General features: G+C 34.5%; 1 protein-coding gene across 28 annotated transcripts in view; it reads right to left on the bottom strand.

Moving 5' to 3' along the window:
- LOC307189655 (uncharacterized protein) overlaps positions 1–18,064 on the bottom strand; it is a 2,229,222-nt gene that overhangs the window by 1,097,562 nt on the left and 1,113,596 nt on the right. For all 28 annotated transcript variants that reach the window (XR_013829263.1, XR_013829264.1, XR_013829268.1 and 25 more), the window contains one exon: positions 6,554–6,652. The gene's annotated coding sequence lies outside the window, so the exon portion shown is untranslated. The remainder of the gene's footprint in view (positions 1–6,553; positions 6,653–18,064) is intronic.

Below are 18,064 nucleotides of genomic sequence, written 5' to 3'. Positions count from 1 at the left end.
GCATCGGCAGGCGGACTCTCAACCACTGCGCCACCAGGGAAGCCCCTGGTTTGGGTATATTTAACAACTTCTACACATTTGGTTTTAGAAAGAGTATCTTGCTAATTGGAACATTGTATCTCCTTGGCCACAGTGGTTGCTCGAAGCTGTACGTATGACTTAATTTAAGCTTATAAACCTCAGTAATGGGAGTTTTATAAAATTGTTGTAATGATACTATTCTCCTAAGGTTATTATTCATGATAAAGGTGGTGGAATCTTGCCAGTACTAGGGCTACCATGTGTGGCTTAAGACAATACCACTGTCAGAAGTAAAACAGGATGTTATGGATAGCCGTCTTTGGGTCTTTTGATCCATATGGGAAATTCCACCTGTTCTATCGCCACAGATGCCCAAGACCAAATTTACTAATGTGCAGCAGTATCATAATGCCTTGGAATAAATTTCAGCCAGGCCTGAGAGTGATGGTAGACGCAGGAAATTGATATATCAGACTCATGCAGGGAACACTCGCAATATGCTGGGCTGGCTTCCTGTTACTTGTCCCTGGACATTTTGAGTGCCCTCTTTTAGGAAGAATTCAACATTGACTTCCAAGTTCTACTATCACTTCAGCCAGCCCACTTTTAGACCTTGATGAAAACCATTCCTAAATGTACTATGATAACCACTACACATAATTAAAGGCAAACAGGATCTCCAGAACAGATGACAGAGACCACTGGGATCAAACAATGCCAATAAATTAGTAAGGAGAGCTTTTCATACAGGATCTTCAAGCCATCAAGTGGTAGTATAAGCAGTAGCTTTCTTTTAGGGGACTTCAAAGGGCAGGGTTTCCTGACCTTTATCACAGAGCTGTTAATTGGTGTGTAGTAACTACATACTTTCTGGCAACTTTTATCTACATTCAGGTAACTTGTTTCAATTTACCTGGGTTATGTTGGCCACATTCCATCAATCACATCACCTTGGAAAGAATCGTGAAACAAGTAAACCAGATTTTTTTTTTTCTACAGAAAACTTCAATAAAAGTTGAAACCTAATCAAGAATCATTTTATGTTAGCTAATAAAGTTCCACTAATTTTGAAATGCATTTTTTCATTTCCTGTATTGTCTTCATAGTAGTTACTTACTTGGGCTCTGAGAAATTTGTAGTAAAAGAGAGAACTGTTTAAGTACATTTAAAGGTTATACAATTGAATATATTTTGCCAGGAAACTTTTTTCTATTATCTTCAGAAAGGATCTTTCTTTACCTACAGATCAGGAATTAATTCATTCAAGGATCCACTCAATACCATTATAACTGTCATTTCATATGTTCTTTTCATGACTGACTCTGCCCAAATGAAATATAGCAGATTGTTTACTCAGTTTTACCAGTTATACAGCGTGTCTTCCTCTAGTTCTCACTTTTAGGATTATAGACATAAAAAAGTGTAGATCGCCCTAAATTTACACTGGGTCATATACATGTCAGATAACATTTTTACTTTGTTCCTTCACAACAAAACAAAATAAAACAAACTGATTTCATGAACCTCAGGGGACACACACACACATTTTATAAGTGAATGGGAAGAAAAATATTAAAACTTCTATTCCTATTTATTTTTATCTTATTTTCATCTTTATTTTTTTTATTCTCTATTCTCTATGTTCTTAATAGATCAGCATAGCAGTACCTGCATACAAAGATTCATATACCTATGATGGGGATGTTTGTGTGCCTATCTTTACTAATAGGGTTGATGGTGTGAAGTTTGGAGAGGTTTTCCATAGGAAATCAAAATTATTTCCATTTAAACAGAATGTTTCCTTTTTAATTTGATTATTCAGTCATTCAATAAAGTTTATTTAATACCTAATATGTACCAATTATATAAAGTGAGGTATAAATTGAGGTATTGCAGATTTATCAGTCAAGATAAAACAATCAACACAAAATTAAAACATCAAAAATCTCTAGCCCCATGGAGCTTAAAGTTGGAGGTTTCACTTAACAAACTTAAAATAAGATGGCATAAGAAATATTTGCCAACTTGCTTTCCTCTTTACTGAAACATGAGCTTCTATAGGGCAGGGACTAAAAATGTCTTATGACTATTTCATGCTCGGTACAGTATTTGCCATTTGATAAATATTTAATACATGCTTTTTGAACTACATTGAACTAAACCTTCTGCTTCTCCGCCATTGAAACTCTTGGGAACTTTTTTATCCTGTTAATCTTCTTGAGTGTTTAGATGATTTGGAGAAGGTGTTTCACTGTCAATTATCATGTTTGATGCAACTCCTTTATGAAAGTTCCTTTGGTCCTTAACAATTTCTCTGATTTCATCTAACTCTACTAGAGGCTTTCTTTCTGCCTACAGAATATCTCCATTTCCTCACTTATGGAAATGCACATTTTTACACCAACAATCATCACTATCTGGACCAGAACTTTCACTCTCATCTTTTTACCTATTTAGAGACTTTAAAACAGACGATTTCTTACCTTTCACTGTATAAACCACAGACTCCATTTTGGTTATCAGCAGTGCAAAATTACTTTGACTGATGGAAATTCTATCATATAGTTCTCCCCCAATTACTTATGGTGGATTTCCTTTCTATTATTTAAACAGGCAAAAGTTAGTGAATTGCTCCAGAGTTCCTAAGAATAACTTGTTCCCAATTACTGCTAAGGAATCTTGAGTGAAAGAGAGGAAACTGCCTTTTATTTAGCACTCTACTATGCTTCAGATCTTTCATATATTTTTTTCTCATTTTAACCTCACCAACCTAAAAATAAGGTTTGTGATTTCCATGTCTTACAAGAAGAAACTTGTCTCAATTCTCAGTTCTATAATGACTCTGAAGACCTCATCACCCCATCTGCAACTCTATCCCGAAACATCATACCAATCAAATTTGCAGTTAAAAGATTGAATTTGACACAAGTGACCATGGCTGAAGCCACTTTATTTCACTTTAAAATATAGTCTCTTTATTCATTTTGAATTGCTCCACACAGCTGATTTCCTCCCATCTCCATACTTGAAAGATTGGGTCTGAAAGATTGCTTATTTTCTGTGTCCTATGGGAAACAAATGCTCACTGGTGACTGCAGGACTGTAGTTTCATTAAATTGATGTCTTATGAATTTAACAACATTTGGCCATGTCTGTAACCTCGCCAGTAATATTGGGAACTGATCAGCATGGTTGCCTAATTCTAGGAGCCTGAATCAAAATTTGGCCGTTCTGAATTTCCATTCCCATCAATTTTGCCACCTTTCTTCATGAGTTATACATCATCAGTCACAGACCTTACTCTGTGACAGTAGAAAGAGGTGTCAGGCAGTGCCGTGACTGAATATGTCTAACTAGACTCAGAAGTAATACAGGGCCCAGTGTAATGATTTCATTTCTACAAAGTATAGGTTTAGTTTTTCTTCCTTGATTTATTCATACAAAAACACTACATGCAAATAACTAATTTGTTCAAGTGTTTTAAGCAGCGGAAAGGAAAAACAGACCAATAACAAAATGCAAGTCATCTAGTAAGCAGTGTGAGAGCAGGAACAGTAGATATGAATTCAGAGAGTGCTATATTGTGAAATATATACATATTTATGCTAAACATATAAATATTTAAGCTAAATACAAAGGAGACATAGTAGACTACATGTTAATTTCTTAAAGTTGCTTTTTCTACTGAACTAATGAAAGACATTTGATTATGAGTGCATGATGTTTAAATCATACGTTAATTGCAAATGAGAAATGAATGTAAAAATGAGAAGATATCTGGACTGACCATGTGGCATGTAAGCTTTGGAAGATGAGTTAATTCAACAAATAAAACTCTCTGTATAAATGAAATGTTATTTAATATGAAGAAAAGATAGTACACCAAAAGCCTACAAATAGCAATATTATTTCTCTTCACATTCTTATTAACTTCCCATTTGCTACACGTGAAGATAAAATTATTTCAAACTTTTATCACAATATTTGTTTGTCTTACATGTACCACCTCCATGGAGCCTCCTCTAATTTCCTTAAGGAAAACAATTAATGATCCTTTCTTCAGCCAAATGCAGCACAACCTGAACTACTGAGTGATGAGCACTTGTTATTCATTGCTCAAATGTCTCCTTTCACAAACTGGACCAAGAAGTTTCTAAGGAAAGAATGACTGAGTGCTATGCATCAAGAAAACCCTAGGACGTAGCACTGTACCCAGCACAAAATTGCTCTTAAAGTGAGATGAAGAAATATACAGCAATACATATTATAACTACAGCACATTCTTGGTAACATAAAATTAAAGGAGTCTGGGTACTTTCTCTGGTAATGTATGACCTGCCATACTAAGGTCTCCAGCTAATAACTTCAAGGTCTCTTAATTTTCTCATAACTGTTCTGTCCCTGTTCCACTTCCCAACCCCATTTGTTACAGTTCCATCCATCAGAAAACCAAGAACATTACTTTGTAACTTGATTCTTGACCCCAGATCCTTGAATTCAAGTTAAGCCAATACAGTATTGTAAGAGTCATCCTTGTCCTGAACCAACCTATTTGACTCATCTAAATACTACACACATTCCTCTGTGATATATTGTTTTAGTCATTTTGCACTGTGTGAAAATCTCAGTACTTTTCTAGAGGCAAAAGTGAAAAAGGTTTTGCAAAAACAAAGCATCTGCATAAAGTCATGGGTAAAAGATTTTGTTCCCTATGTTCCCAAAGGCTTACAGCTCAGACTCTTGTTCCAACAATAGATCATGGTGTGTATTAACACCAGGGAGTACTTGGCTTTTCCTTCATATAAATGCTTTCAGCAATGTCGGCATACAAGCCAGGTTTTCCTGCTAACCTGCATGAAGCTATTTCACTGATTTTGTAATAAAGTATGTCAGATTCATTTTCACTCACTGTACACACTGAGAGCTTAATGCCATTCAGGGCAACTGGTTCAGCAATGTTTTCTTTCTTTTTCTACCCCCTCTTTTTTCATTGGAAACATTTCCCCCCAAAAAATGAATAAGTCTTACAGTCAAGATGTCAGTTGTGTAAAAAGCATTAAAAGATGTGTTTTGTTTGTGTATTATAGTTGATGTATTTGTCACTTCAGATAATCCAGGTTTAATTCTAAGAGTCTGATATTACTTGGTTGCCCAATTTGCTTTATTTTTCTAACTTGCCTTCATACTTTTTAGACATTTATTATATAGAATAACTTACAAACATTTTATTTTAAGGGAGATAGTGTCTACTGCAAGATTTAAAGTAGTGGAGTAACATGATCTCTTTTCTCTTAAAGACATATCTCTAGCTGCTAGTAAGAAATGGATTTGGGGTGGGGGTGAGTACAGAAGGGAAGAAAACAGGATAATCAAGTAGGTCAGGCTGTGATCTGAACTAGGGCGGGTAAGGCAGGAATAGAAAGAAGAGGATGACTTAAAAGGTACATTTTGAAAGAAGAATTAAACAACGTAGATGGACAGTTCTTTCTTGAGGCTAGAATGCCCTTCCATTTTTTATCTGGCTAAATGATACTCTTCCTGCCAAGCTTCCATATCCAGGAAGCCTTCTCTACCCTTCTCTCACTGAATAATGGTCTTCTGATTGATGCCTTAGCACCATGCCTTCATCTTACAGAAGAAACTCTCTCCAAGCATTTCTTTACTTGCTTATCATCCTCAGGAGACTCTGAAGTGTTCAGAATCAAAATCAACACTTTCCATTTCTGTAATTGTGGTGCCAAGCAATTATTTTAATATGCACTGGGCTTATTGATTAAGAATGTTTGGCTGTATTAAACAGAATACTTAACTTTCAATGGCTTAAATATTTGATTTTTTTACATAGAACAAGATGCATAGAGGCAAGTGTGCACTGAAGTTCACTCAGTTGCCCAATTTCCTTCATTATTGCAAAATAGCCTTACTCGCAGTAAACACTGTATTTGCATTCAAAGCCAAATGAACTGAGAGATCTGGAGAAAAACTTTTTCTTTTCTTTTTATCAGATAAAGCCAAACACTTTTCAGAAACTTCCCCAAACTGTCATGTTGAATTGGACAGAACTGCTTCCAAGAAACTCATAGGTTCAAGAGAGGCTAGGAAAGCAAGTATATAGATTTTCTGTCTTCTGTATCAAAGTGAGAAGGAAGAAGGGCATCTGAAATCCTTAATAACTGAGTGAGTCAACCGTGCATGCTTCACCAGATGTTCAAAACCATATTTTAATAAATTATATAAATATTTAATGATTAATAAATTTCAGGTAATATATACTCATCTATGCTAAATTAATAAAAGACAATTGATGATTAATCTCTACTCTTTGATATAAAATTGTGCTCAAATTAAATTTTAAATATTCTTTTCTGTTGTAGATATTAACTCAAATTTGACAATCATTATAAAACTTAATTTGCAGGCTTATAGAGACAGTGGTCTCTACACTTACATGTTTCTGTTTAATAAGCTTGGATTGTCATAACAAAATACCATAGACTAGGCTGCTTAAACAACAGAAATGTAATTTTCTTACAGTTCTGAAGGCTGCAAATTGGAGATCAGAGTGTCAGCATGGCTGGGTTCTGGTGAGAGCTCTTTTCCCAGCTTGCCAATGGCCACCTTCTCACAATGTCTTCATATGTTGAAGAGAGAGAGAGAAAATAAGAAAGGGAAAGGGAAAGAAATATTTATTTTCTTTTTATAAGATCACAGTCCTACTGTGATTAAAGCCTTATCTTTATGGATTCATTTAACCTCAAATACCTCCTAAAGACTCCCATCTCCTGATAGAGTCACCTTGGGGGTTAGCGCTTCATTAAATGAGTTTGGGGGCAACACAATTCAGACCATAGCATCTATATAGCCAGCTAGCTATTTTCTATGATTTGTAAAAACACAAAAACAATGGCGACAACAACAGCAAGAACAAACCAATTTTTTCAGCCGGTCCGTGAATACGTACATTTGGATATCTGGCATTAACTTATATCACTTTTACATTTAAATGCATTTCATTTAGAATGGGAGGTGAAATACATTGTATATTTTTTCAACAGTTCTATTGGACGACGTAATGTTTCACACACAAACACACACACACGCGCGCGCGCGCACACACACACACACACACACACACACACACACACACACACACACATTCCTGAAGGCATCATCACGATCAAGGCAAGTAATATATCCATCACTCTTAACTTCTTTCTCATGACTTCTTTCTCATGACTTCTTTCTCATGACTTCTTTCTCATAAAATAATTTCTGTCTTTCCTCACACCCTCATCCCAAGGTAAGTGCTGATCTTCTTTCTGTTTTCTGTCAATATATTTGAATTTTATAAAGTTTTACACAATCATATAGGATGGATTTGGGGGGATCTGATTTCTTTCAATCAATAAGTTTTGAGTTTTATCCATCTTTAGTTTTTATCCATCTTTAGTATATACTGATAGTTTATTCCTTTTTATTCTTCAGTAATACAGTACTTCAATTATGGCCATACCACAATCTGTCAATTCATCTACAGACAGACATTTGTTGTATCCATTTTTTGGCAAATACAGATGCTATAAATTTTGTATACAAATATTTATGTAAATATATGCCTTGATTTCCTTTCGGTAAATATTTAGGCGTGAAATTGTTGGGTAGTATGGAAGGTGTATGTATAACCTTTCATGAAATATTCAAAGCCTTTTCTAAGTACTTGTACCATGTACATTCCACCAGCATTGCATGAGAGTTCTGGTTCCTTCACAACCTCCTGACCTCCATACAGTCAGTCTTTTTCAGTCTTAGACAATCTATTAAGTGTGTTGTAATACCTTATCATAGTTTTATTTTGCATTTCCTTAAGGACTAATACTGTTGCATACATTATTATGTGCTTATTTAATAGCCACATATCTTCTTCTATAATATGTATGTTTAAATATTTCTTTTTTTAGTAATCTTTTTTAAGTTTTGAGAATTCTCTATACAGCCCAAAGATAAGTCCTTTGGTCAGACATGTGACCTACAAGTAATTATTTCCAGTCTCTGGCTTGTCATTTGATTCTTCTAATAGTGTCTTTTGAACAGCATATATTATTAATTTTGATGAATCCAATTTATAAATTTTTGAGAGATCATGCTTATGATATTGTATCAAAGGGATCTTTGCCTTAGTAATATCATGAAAATATCCCCCTATATAATCTTCCAGAAGTCTGACAGTTTTCTCTTTTCCATTAGGCCTATACTGACTAGTTTTTGCATATGTTACAGATATGGATCAAAGTGCATATATGTATGTATGTATGTATGTATGTATCTATCTATCTATCTATCTATCTATCTATCTCAAATTGATCCAGTGCCATTGTGGAAAAGTTTACCTTTTGTTGATTATTAGAGTAATGCTGATTTTACAGAAGGAGTTGGAAAGTATTTCTACCTCTTCAATTTTCTAGAAGTGTTTCTATAGAATTGATATTAATTCTTCTTTAAAATGTCATAGATGTCACCAATGAACCTACCTGGACCTACCTTTTCAACCACAAATATAGAGAAATTTATTCAGCGAATCTATTGTTTACTGAGCTTTGGGTTTGTCATTTTTGAAGAAATGTCCATTTTATACAAGTTGTAAAATTTGTTGGCATTGAGTTATTGACAATATTCCATTAGTATATTTTTAATTCTAGTAGAATTAGCAGCATCTTCACCTCTCTCATTCCTTATATTAGTAATATGTGTCTTTTCTCTTATTTTTCCTACTCTGGTTATAGGTTTATCAATTTAAATTCCTGTCTGGAAGGACACACTTTTGGTTTCATTGATTTACTTATTATTTTTCTGTTTTCTATTTTCATACTAACCTCTACTATTTATTTTCTGCTGCTTACTTAGGACTTAATTTGATATTTTTAAAACGTTTTTAGAATGGAAGAAAATTAATTTGAGATCCTTTTCTTTTATAATAAAGGCATCCAATGCTATAAATTTTCCTCAATGCAGTACTTTATCTATATCTCACAGATTTTGGTATGTTGTATTTGCATTTTATTTTCTAATCATCATTTTTGATTGCTTTTCTGACCTATCATTTTAAAAGTCTATTATTTAGGTTTTCAAATATTTGATGATTTTTCAAATTTATTTCTGATATTTATTTCTAATTATTGCCAAATTGTCTTAAAACATGCTTTCTGTGATTTGATTCCATGGAACTTTATTTAAATTTGCTTTATGGTTTAGAAAATGGTCCATATGGTAAATTTACTTTTGTATACTTGAAAACAATTTGTGTTCTGTTGTTATTAGGTGGAATGTTCTATAAATGTCAGTGAAGTAAAAGCTCTGGGATAAGATACCAAAGCATTTATAATTATCATGTTCCCACGATGAATTAACTCATTAATCACTACTAAATAAGCCTCTTTACACCTGGTAATATTTTTGCAATGAAGTCTATTTTGGCTGATATTAATGTAATCATCCCAGTCTTCTTTGACTAGTGTTAGCATAGTATATCTTTTTCTCTTCTTTTACTTTTAACCTGCATGTTACTTTTAAATCTGCATGTTTATATTTAAAATCACTTTCTTTATGGCAGCATATCATTTTTTCTTGCTTTTTATCCATTGGATGACCTCTGCCTTTTAATGGAGATCTTTAACTTATGTACCTTTATTGTAAATACTGATACAAGTGTGTCCTTATATATATATAATATTGCTATTTGTTTTATATTTATCCTATTTGTTCCTCTCAAAACTTCTCTTTCTTCTTCCTATGAAGAAAGCAAAGGATATGGATGTACTCATTTTGATATATCTGTCCTGTTCTGTCCAACATGATAGCCACTTGAAACATACGGCCATTGAGTACTTGAAGTATGAGCAGTTCAAATTGAAATATACTCTAAATATCAAAGATTTAGAGAAAAAAAAGTAAAATGTATTATTATTTTCTAAATGTATTACAAGGTGAAATGATATTTTTTGATATAAAGGATTTAAGAATTACATTATTAAAATGAATTTTGCTTGTTCATTTTTACTTTTTTAATGTGGCTTCTAGAAAATTTAAACTATATATGTGGCTCACATTACACTTTTTCTAATAGATAGCACTGTCTTAGATCATGAATCAGCAAACTATTTTTTATAAAGCGCCAGATAGCAAATGTTTGGCTTTGTAGGACTATAGTCTCTGTCACAACTATGCAATCCTGCCATTTGTATCATGAAAGTAGCCTTAGACAACACATAATAAATGGGGGTGGCTGTGCTCCAACACAACATTATATGCAGAATTTGACAGAGTGGATCTGGCCTGTGGCCTTTGACTTGGTGCCCTTCTGATACAATAATTTTGATAAATGAAGCTATGAATAATTTATGATCAAAGAACAGAAAGAAAAAAGCCTTGTTCCCTGATGATACTAGGGGCTACCACAGCAGCCCCTGACCAACAATGTTTTAGGTATAACAAAAATAAACTCTCTCATTTATGCCTCAGTATTTTTAATATATGTAGCTAAATCTAATTAAGTCCATATGTCATGATTCCACTATAGGATTATGCAAGTTTAAAATTCATAAATTCCTCAGTCCATCCTCAGTCCAAAATTGGCCACTTCCATGTTCACTGTCACTTTCATATAGCTAATTAATATACAACTTGTCTTATTATCTTTCTATATCATCAACCAATGTCTAGTAGGTTTGCTATGTACTAAGCTAATATTTATTAAGTACTAGTGGAGTAAATAAATATCAGTATCTTGTACAAAAAATGTATGTATCGCTTAAGTTTCTACATTTAAGAAATCAACCTCAGTGAGCAAAGAAAAAAAAGCTCAATTAGTAAAATAATACTACCAAATGTAAAAGAATTCATTATTCAAAACCTTATTAATTTTCTTCACAGCTACAAACTTTATGAAAAATAATCCTCATTAAATATGATAGCTCAAAGTAATGCATCAGCTAATTCACTGTTTCATATGCTGATTATGATATGAAACATCACAGCTGATTCTATGTTTTAAATCTAGTTACCTATACAAATTGTATGGCTTTATGTTAAATTTGTATTATATGCTTCCTAACATCAGATGACTTGGCAGTTCTCGCCAGCTTACATTGAATTGACATTCAATAAAGCCAGGTTCAACATCTTCTAAATAATACAGCAGAAAATTAAGTAGGACTTAAAAGATGTATAAGTTAAGACAATTTTGTGTGGAGTTAATGCTAATAGTACTATTACAGAATGTTAGAAAAACTCTAGAATGAAAAGATTTACCTCTTTTCATAAAGAAACAAACAAATCTTCCAGGTGCCCTATTTCAATGTATAAAATTTCAACAACCTATAATGTGGAACTAATATGTAGCCAAGACAATACCCTTGGGAATAATGTTGACAAGAAGAGAGAGGCCAGTAGGTTAAATCGCAGCAAACACCACTCATTGCACCACAATTTGCTCATTGCTCAATATTCATGACCTTTGCATTCTAAAAATTTTTATCCCACTATATTCTTTGTATATAGACAAAAAAACAGGCATATCAGAAAGGTTGAAAAACATATCCAATGTTGCTGAACTAGTACATTGATTAAAATTCAAGTCTGGTTGATGTGAAAACTGATACCTTGACAATACAGTCTAAGACAGTAGATGATTGATATGCTTTTCTGTGAATTATAATCTCGTCTAGAAAAAGGAATTACTTTCAGACACCAATGAGGAAAGAATGAATTGTCCAGTTGTCACTGATTATGACAGTGGTGTCAGTGAACTTATATAAGAAAACTCACCTAATGGATTTTCTAAGTTGCTAGAAGTCAGCAAGAGCAAAGATAAATGTGACATCTATAATACTCAACTTATTTTTTCTTGTCATGGCTTTTTTGATTATAGTTTCATACATTTCCAGGGTACAGCTGGTTTGAATTGGCTTCATAACCTCAGGAATAAAACTAATATTACCTCTTCATTAAAACCTCAATTTTCAATGACTCCAGGCTTCTCTCCTGGTTGATTATCCCACAATGTATATTTTTCTGAAATACCCATCTTCACATAATTTGAAAAAAATCATAATGGAGCTTTCAAGTGCTCAACAAATTCAATAACAATGAATTGATAACTCAAGATAAATACCATTAAATACTGAGGAATATTTGCAGCCATCATCACCATCAGTTGAGATTCTAAAAAGGCCCCACTGTGTAACTGACTATTCTTTTAATTTACACACACACACGCACACACACACACACTCATGGTAACCAGTTCAGCATGGGTTCTAGAACCAGCTGCAGTCTTTTTTATAGTAACAACAACAACAACAAAAAACTCGGGCGCTTAAGTCATAATGCTGCAATGAACACTGGGATGTATATATCTTTTCAAATTAGAGTTTTTGTTTTCTTCAGATGAACATCCAGAAGTGGAATTGCTAGATTGTATGGTAGTTCTATTTTAATTTTTTGAGGAGCTTCCTATACTGTTTTCCATAGTGGTTGTACCAACTGACATTCCCACTGACAGCGTATAAGGTTTCCCTTTTCTCCACATCCTCACCAATCCTTGTTGCTTCTTGTCTTTTTGATAACAACTATTCTGACTGGTGTTAGGTGATATCTCATTGTGGTTTTGATTTGTATTTCCCTGATGATGAGTGATGTTGAGCACTTTTTCAAGTACCTGTTACTCATCTGTGTATCTTCTTTGGAAAAATATCTATTCAGGATGCCTGCTCATTTTTCAGCAGGTTGTTTGGTTTATTTTGATACTGGACTGTATGAATTCTTCATATACTTTGGACTTAAGCTCCTTATCAGATACAGGCATACATCAGAAATATTGAGGGTTGGGTTCCAGACCACTGCGATAAAGCAAATATAGCAGTAAAGTGAGTCATGTGAATTTTTTAGTTTCCCAGTGCATATAAAAGTTGTATTTATACTATACAGTAGTCTATTAAGCATGTAATAGCATTATTTCTAAAAAAAAAAAGGTACGTACCTTAATTTAAAAAAAATTTTATTGCTAAAAGATGTCAACCATCGTTAGAACCTTCAGCAAGTCATAGTAGTAACATCAAAGGTGACTGATTACAGATCACCAAAACAACTATAACAATAATGAAAAAGTTGGAAATATTGTAAGAATCACCAAGATGTAACAGAGAGACACAAGATAAGCAAATACTTTTGGAAAAAATTGTGCCAACAGATTTATTTCACACAGGGTTGCCACAAAGCTTCAATTTGTAAAAAACAATGCAGTATCTGTGAAGAGCAATAAAATGAGGTATGCTGGTATATTGTTTGCAAATATCTTCTCCCACTAGGTTGTCTTTTCTTTTTGTTGATGGTTTCCTTTGCTGTGCAAAAGCTTTATAGCTTGATGTAGTCTCATTTGTTTATCTTTGCTATAGGCACCCCAGTATTCAGTGAAGCATTATTTACAATAGCCAAATATAGATATATATATTTACAATGGAATAATACTCAACCGTAAAAATAAATGAAATCTTGTCATCTATGATAACATGGATAGACCTAGAGGGTATTTGCTAAGTGAAATAAGACAGACAGATAAATACAGATACCATATTATTTCACTTTAATGTGGAATATAAAAAACAAAAGAAATGAACAAACATAACAAAATAGAAACAGACCCATTGATACAGAGAACAAACTAGTGGTTGGCAGAGTGGAAGTGGATGAGGAGATGGGAAAAGTAGGTAAAGGGGATTAAGAGGTACAAACTTCCAGTTATGAAATAAATAAGTCATGGGGATCTAATGTACAGTGTAGAAAATATTGTCAATAATTGTAATAACTTTGTATTGTGACATATGGTAACCAGACTTATCATGGTGATCATTTTGTAGTGCATAAAGATATTGAATCACTATGTTGTACAGCTGAAACTAATAAAATGTTGTAAGTTAATTATATTTCAGTTTAAAAAGAAGTCCTATTTCTGAATCCACATCACTCCCAGTATTTCCCCTTCCTTTATAACATTCTGGGTTCAACCTTATCTTCAATGAGATATCCATCAACTCCACCCATATTGCCCACCCGCCTTTGTCCATAGCAAACGTTTTTATTTCCTTTTACATGTTTTGACCTTAACTAGATAAGTATTTAAGACCCTTTACTCGCTGGGGGAGTTCCAAGCTTCACTATACAAATTAATTGAATTCGAATGTATATACAGGGATAATGTGCTACCTTCTGGGACATATTGGCTTTAACAAAATTCCTGGTTTAATTTTAAACTTATTTACTGGGAGAAAGATGGCACCTAACTTAACACACCAAGAAAATAAAAGCCTCATCCCTCTTCTCAGTCAAAATATCCCATTTGGTACATACACACTTGAAAGCATGTGCACCCCTCTCCCACCCCCCACCCCCCACAGACACATAGCACAGTATCTCATTTTTACTTAAACTAGTTTTTTTTTTTTCCTCTTTTGAATGTGAGTAATGCTTTCTGGAAAGAAAGAAAAAAAGCAGCAAGTCAAAACTGTTTAAGTACTGTGTCTCCTTCAAGTTATTATGAGACATATTGAAACAATAATGGATTTGGGGGCCAAATTCTAAGGAATCGAATGCTTGGGAAGGAGGTCTGAATATCCGTTGGAATGAAAGACCTATTAGTATGTGGGGATTTTACCAAAGTTCAGAGAAATCCTACTGGGGTGCAGTATATCTAAGAAGGGTAATACAGGACTTAAGAGACTGAGGAAGGTGGGGAGTCTCCTGGAAGAGAACTGCATCAAAGGCAATAAATATACTTCTGGATTTACGAGCTTTTAAAGATTCACCAAGTGGGAATCCCTCTCAGAAGAGTTAGGCAGTTTTGTTCTTTTTTACTGTAGGTTTTATGGTTTGCCTGAGAATGAAAACCATGCTTTGCAGTTTTCTGTTAGACTTGGGAAAGCAGAACAACCTCTAAAATCCACCAGCAAGCACAAAACTTTGTGGAGAGGCATCTTGTGCCAATAATGACAAAGGCATATGAAAGCTGGAAGTTGCATATGCTGTAAATACTGATTATTCGTACAACCTGTTCATCATGTTGGTGATTGCCTGGTACTCCCAGTGCCAGTACAAGCTGAGGTTTTAAAAAAACACACTTGCTTGATTTGAAGCACAGGTACCCAAATAGAATAAAACAATGGGAAGGAAAGTTCCAAACTAAAAGAGATGAATCAGATGAAAACGATAAATATTTTGGTTCCCTGGGGAACTGAATAGGAACACATGGAGGGACTTGAGATTGCCTAGCCCTCAGTAAACCCTGCATGATCTTGCTATCCATCATTTCAATATTTGATGAGTGGTCTTGTAAAAAACAAATATTTAACCAGATGAGGTAAAGTATTGGGACACTGCAGGAGCCCCAATCGGAACACTTTCAGATTCATATTTTTTACAACAAAGACTTTTTACCGATCAAAACTTGTGCAGATTAGGCTGGGCTCTGAGATTCATACAACTAATCTACAATATCTGGATTACACATATATAAAAAATTAATTTCTAAATAGCATTAACCCATTTCTGTAGGCTAGGAGCATTATATTAAGTTACAAAAATTGTGTGGCCAATTATGAAAATTAGGATGGGGGATTTTTCTTCTATATTATCTCTAAGTCATAGGTATAGTTTAGGAATCTGGACTGGCTACTGAAGAGCACTTAGTCAAGTAATTTAAACCATCTGTGGCTTTGTTCCTCTCTGTCAAAAGAATATTCATTTCAGGGGATTATCATGTGATTACATGAGGTAATAATAGCAAGCACACAGCGCTCACAATGTACGAGGCACTGCTCATGTGTTACCTCATTAAATCCTCATAGAATCTCTATGAGGTAGGTCTTATTATTATCCTCATGAACAGATGATAAAATTGAGGTACAGAAAAGTAACTTCCCTAAGGTCCCATAGTAGTGATAAAGCCTGGATTCAGCAACCCAGGCAGCCTAGCTCCAAACTACGTATCTTCAACCACTTTGCATATTGTTTCTATCAAATAGGACATATAAGTACTTAGCACAATGCCTCATGCAAACTAAGTTCTCAAGTGATATTCATTATTATTATTACAAATTAATACACTATAATTTATAAGTTGGCATAACTTTTTGAGAAGCAAAATTTCAATATAAGTTCTGGTTTCAGCTCCAACTTTTATGTAAAGGGATTAGAAGTCATTACTCCTATCTTTAGTAAGAAAATGAGGGGGAAAAAGTCACTGAAAACCCATGACTTTTCCTGGACTCAGGAAAAGGGTCCTGAGGTCACAGGGCAAACTGCTGTCCTGAAATCTGGAGACAAGAAAATCCAGAGTCACAGCTGAGATCTGTTTATTGGAGAAGGCCCTGGAGTCATAAAGTGGTAGGAATATTTAAGTGGAAATTCTCTTAATGAATTGCTGGAGGCTAATGTGCATTGACTTGAGAGTGAGAAACCCTGGGGCTTGTGAGGGGCTCCCACATTTTCCAGGCTTTTATATCCAGGGATTTCACCAGGTTTTCAAGATGAACAGGCAAGAAATAGTCCCTAATGACACTGGCAGGGGCAGGGCAAAGGTAACCATTAAAATATGCCCATAGTGTTCTCCATTACGAAGGCCTACTCTACCAGAAGGGGAACTAAGAAATCCCTATGAAGGATACAGCCTAAGTGCACAGGCCTACCCCCTAAAAGACTGAGATGCAATCATAGGATTATAGAATTGTTGCCATCCTTCAAACCTTACCACCACAGCAAAAGAACTCCTGTGTAATAACAGTGGCTTACAGCCAAAAAAAATAACTGCAATACACAGACTAACTGAGGAGCAACTGATGGGGAAGTCCAAAGACTACAGGCAAGACAAGAACAAGGACACTTAAATTTGAAGCCTCTGGCACCTACAGCTATAGTAATCATTAAGCACAGTCCAATGCCCAGCCAGATTAATATGAAACCTCACACTAAAAGCCTATTTACCTCAGTTGCTATTACCCAGTTTTCAATAATAAATTACAAGGCATGCCAAAAGGCAAGAAAATCACAATCTAAAAAGACAAAGCAAGAATCAGAACCAGACTCAGAAAAGACACAGCTTTTGAAATTATCAGATAAGGAATTTAAAATAACTATGATTAATATGTGAAGAATTCTAGTGGAAAAAGTGAACACCATGAAAGAAGAGATGGGTATTATAAGCAGAGAGATGGAAAGAATAAAAATAAATGCTAGAAAAAAAACTTCAACAGAAATGAAAAATGCCTCTGATGGGTCCAATAGTAGATTGAACACAGCTGAAAAAGGATTAGTGAGCTTGAAAATATGTCAATAGAAACTTTGCATTCTAAAATGAAAAGAGAGAAAGAATGAAAATAATAAAGAATAGAACATGCAAGAACTGTAAGACAATTTCAAAAGTAAAACATACACATTGTAGAAATACTAAGAGAACAAAGAGGGAAGGTGCAGATGAACTGTTTGAAATAATGACAGAGAGCTTTCCAAAATTAGTAACAGACACCAAACTACAAGTCAAGAAAGCTCAGAGAACATCAAGCAGGATAAATACCAAAAAAACATACACCTAGGTGTATCATAATCAAATTGCAAAAAAGCTAAACAAAGAGGGCTTCCCTGGTGGCACAATGGTTGAGAGTCCGCCTGCCGATGCAGGGGACACGGGTTTGTGCCCCGGTCCGGGAAGATCCCACATGCCGCGGAGCGGCTGGGCCTGTGAGCCATGGCTGCTGAGCCTGCGCGTCCGGAGTCTGTGCTCTGCAACAGGAGAGGCCACAACAGTGAGAGGCCCGCGTACCGAAAAAAACAAACAAACAAAAAAAAAAACACAAAGAGGAAAATCTTGAAAAAAGAGAAAAAGAATTATGGTTATAAAGGAACAAAGATAAGAATTACATTGGACTTCTCTTTAGAACACATGCAGACAAGAAAAGAGTGAATATGTAACATGTTGAAAGAAAAATTACAGTACAGTGGG

The sequence above is a fragment of the Stenella coeruleoalba genome (genome assembly GCF_951394435.1).
Source record: "Stenella coeruleoalba genome assembly, chromosome: 7".
Lineage (NCBI taxonomy): Eukaryota > Metazoa > Chordata > Mammalia > Artiodactyla > Delphinidae > Stenella > Stenella coeruleoalba.
This window is presented reverse-complemented; position numbering and strand designations above follow the sequence as displayed.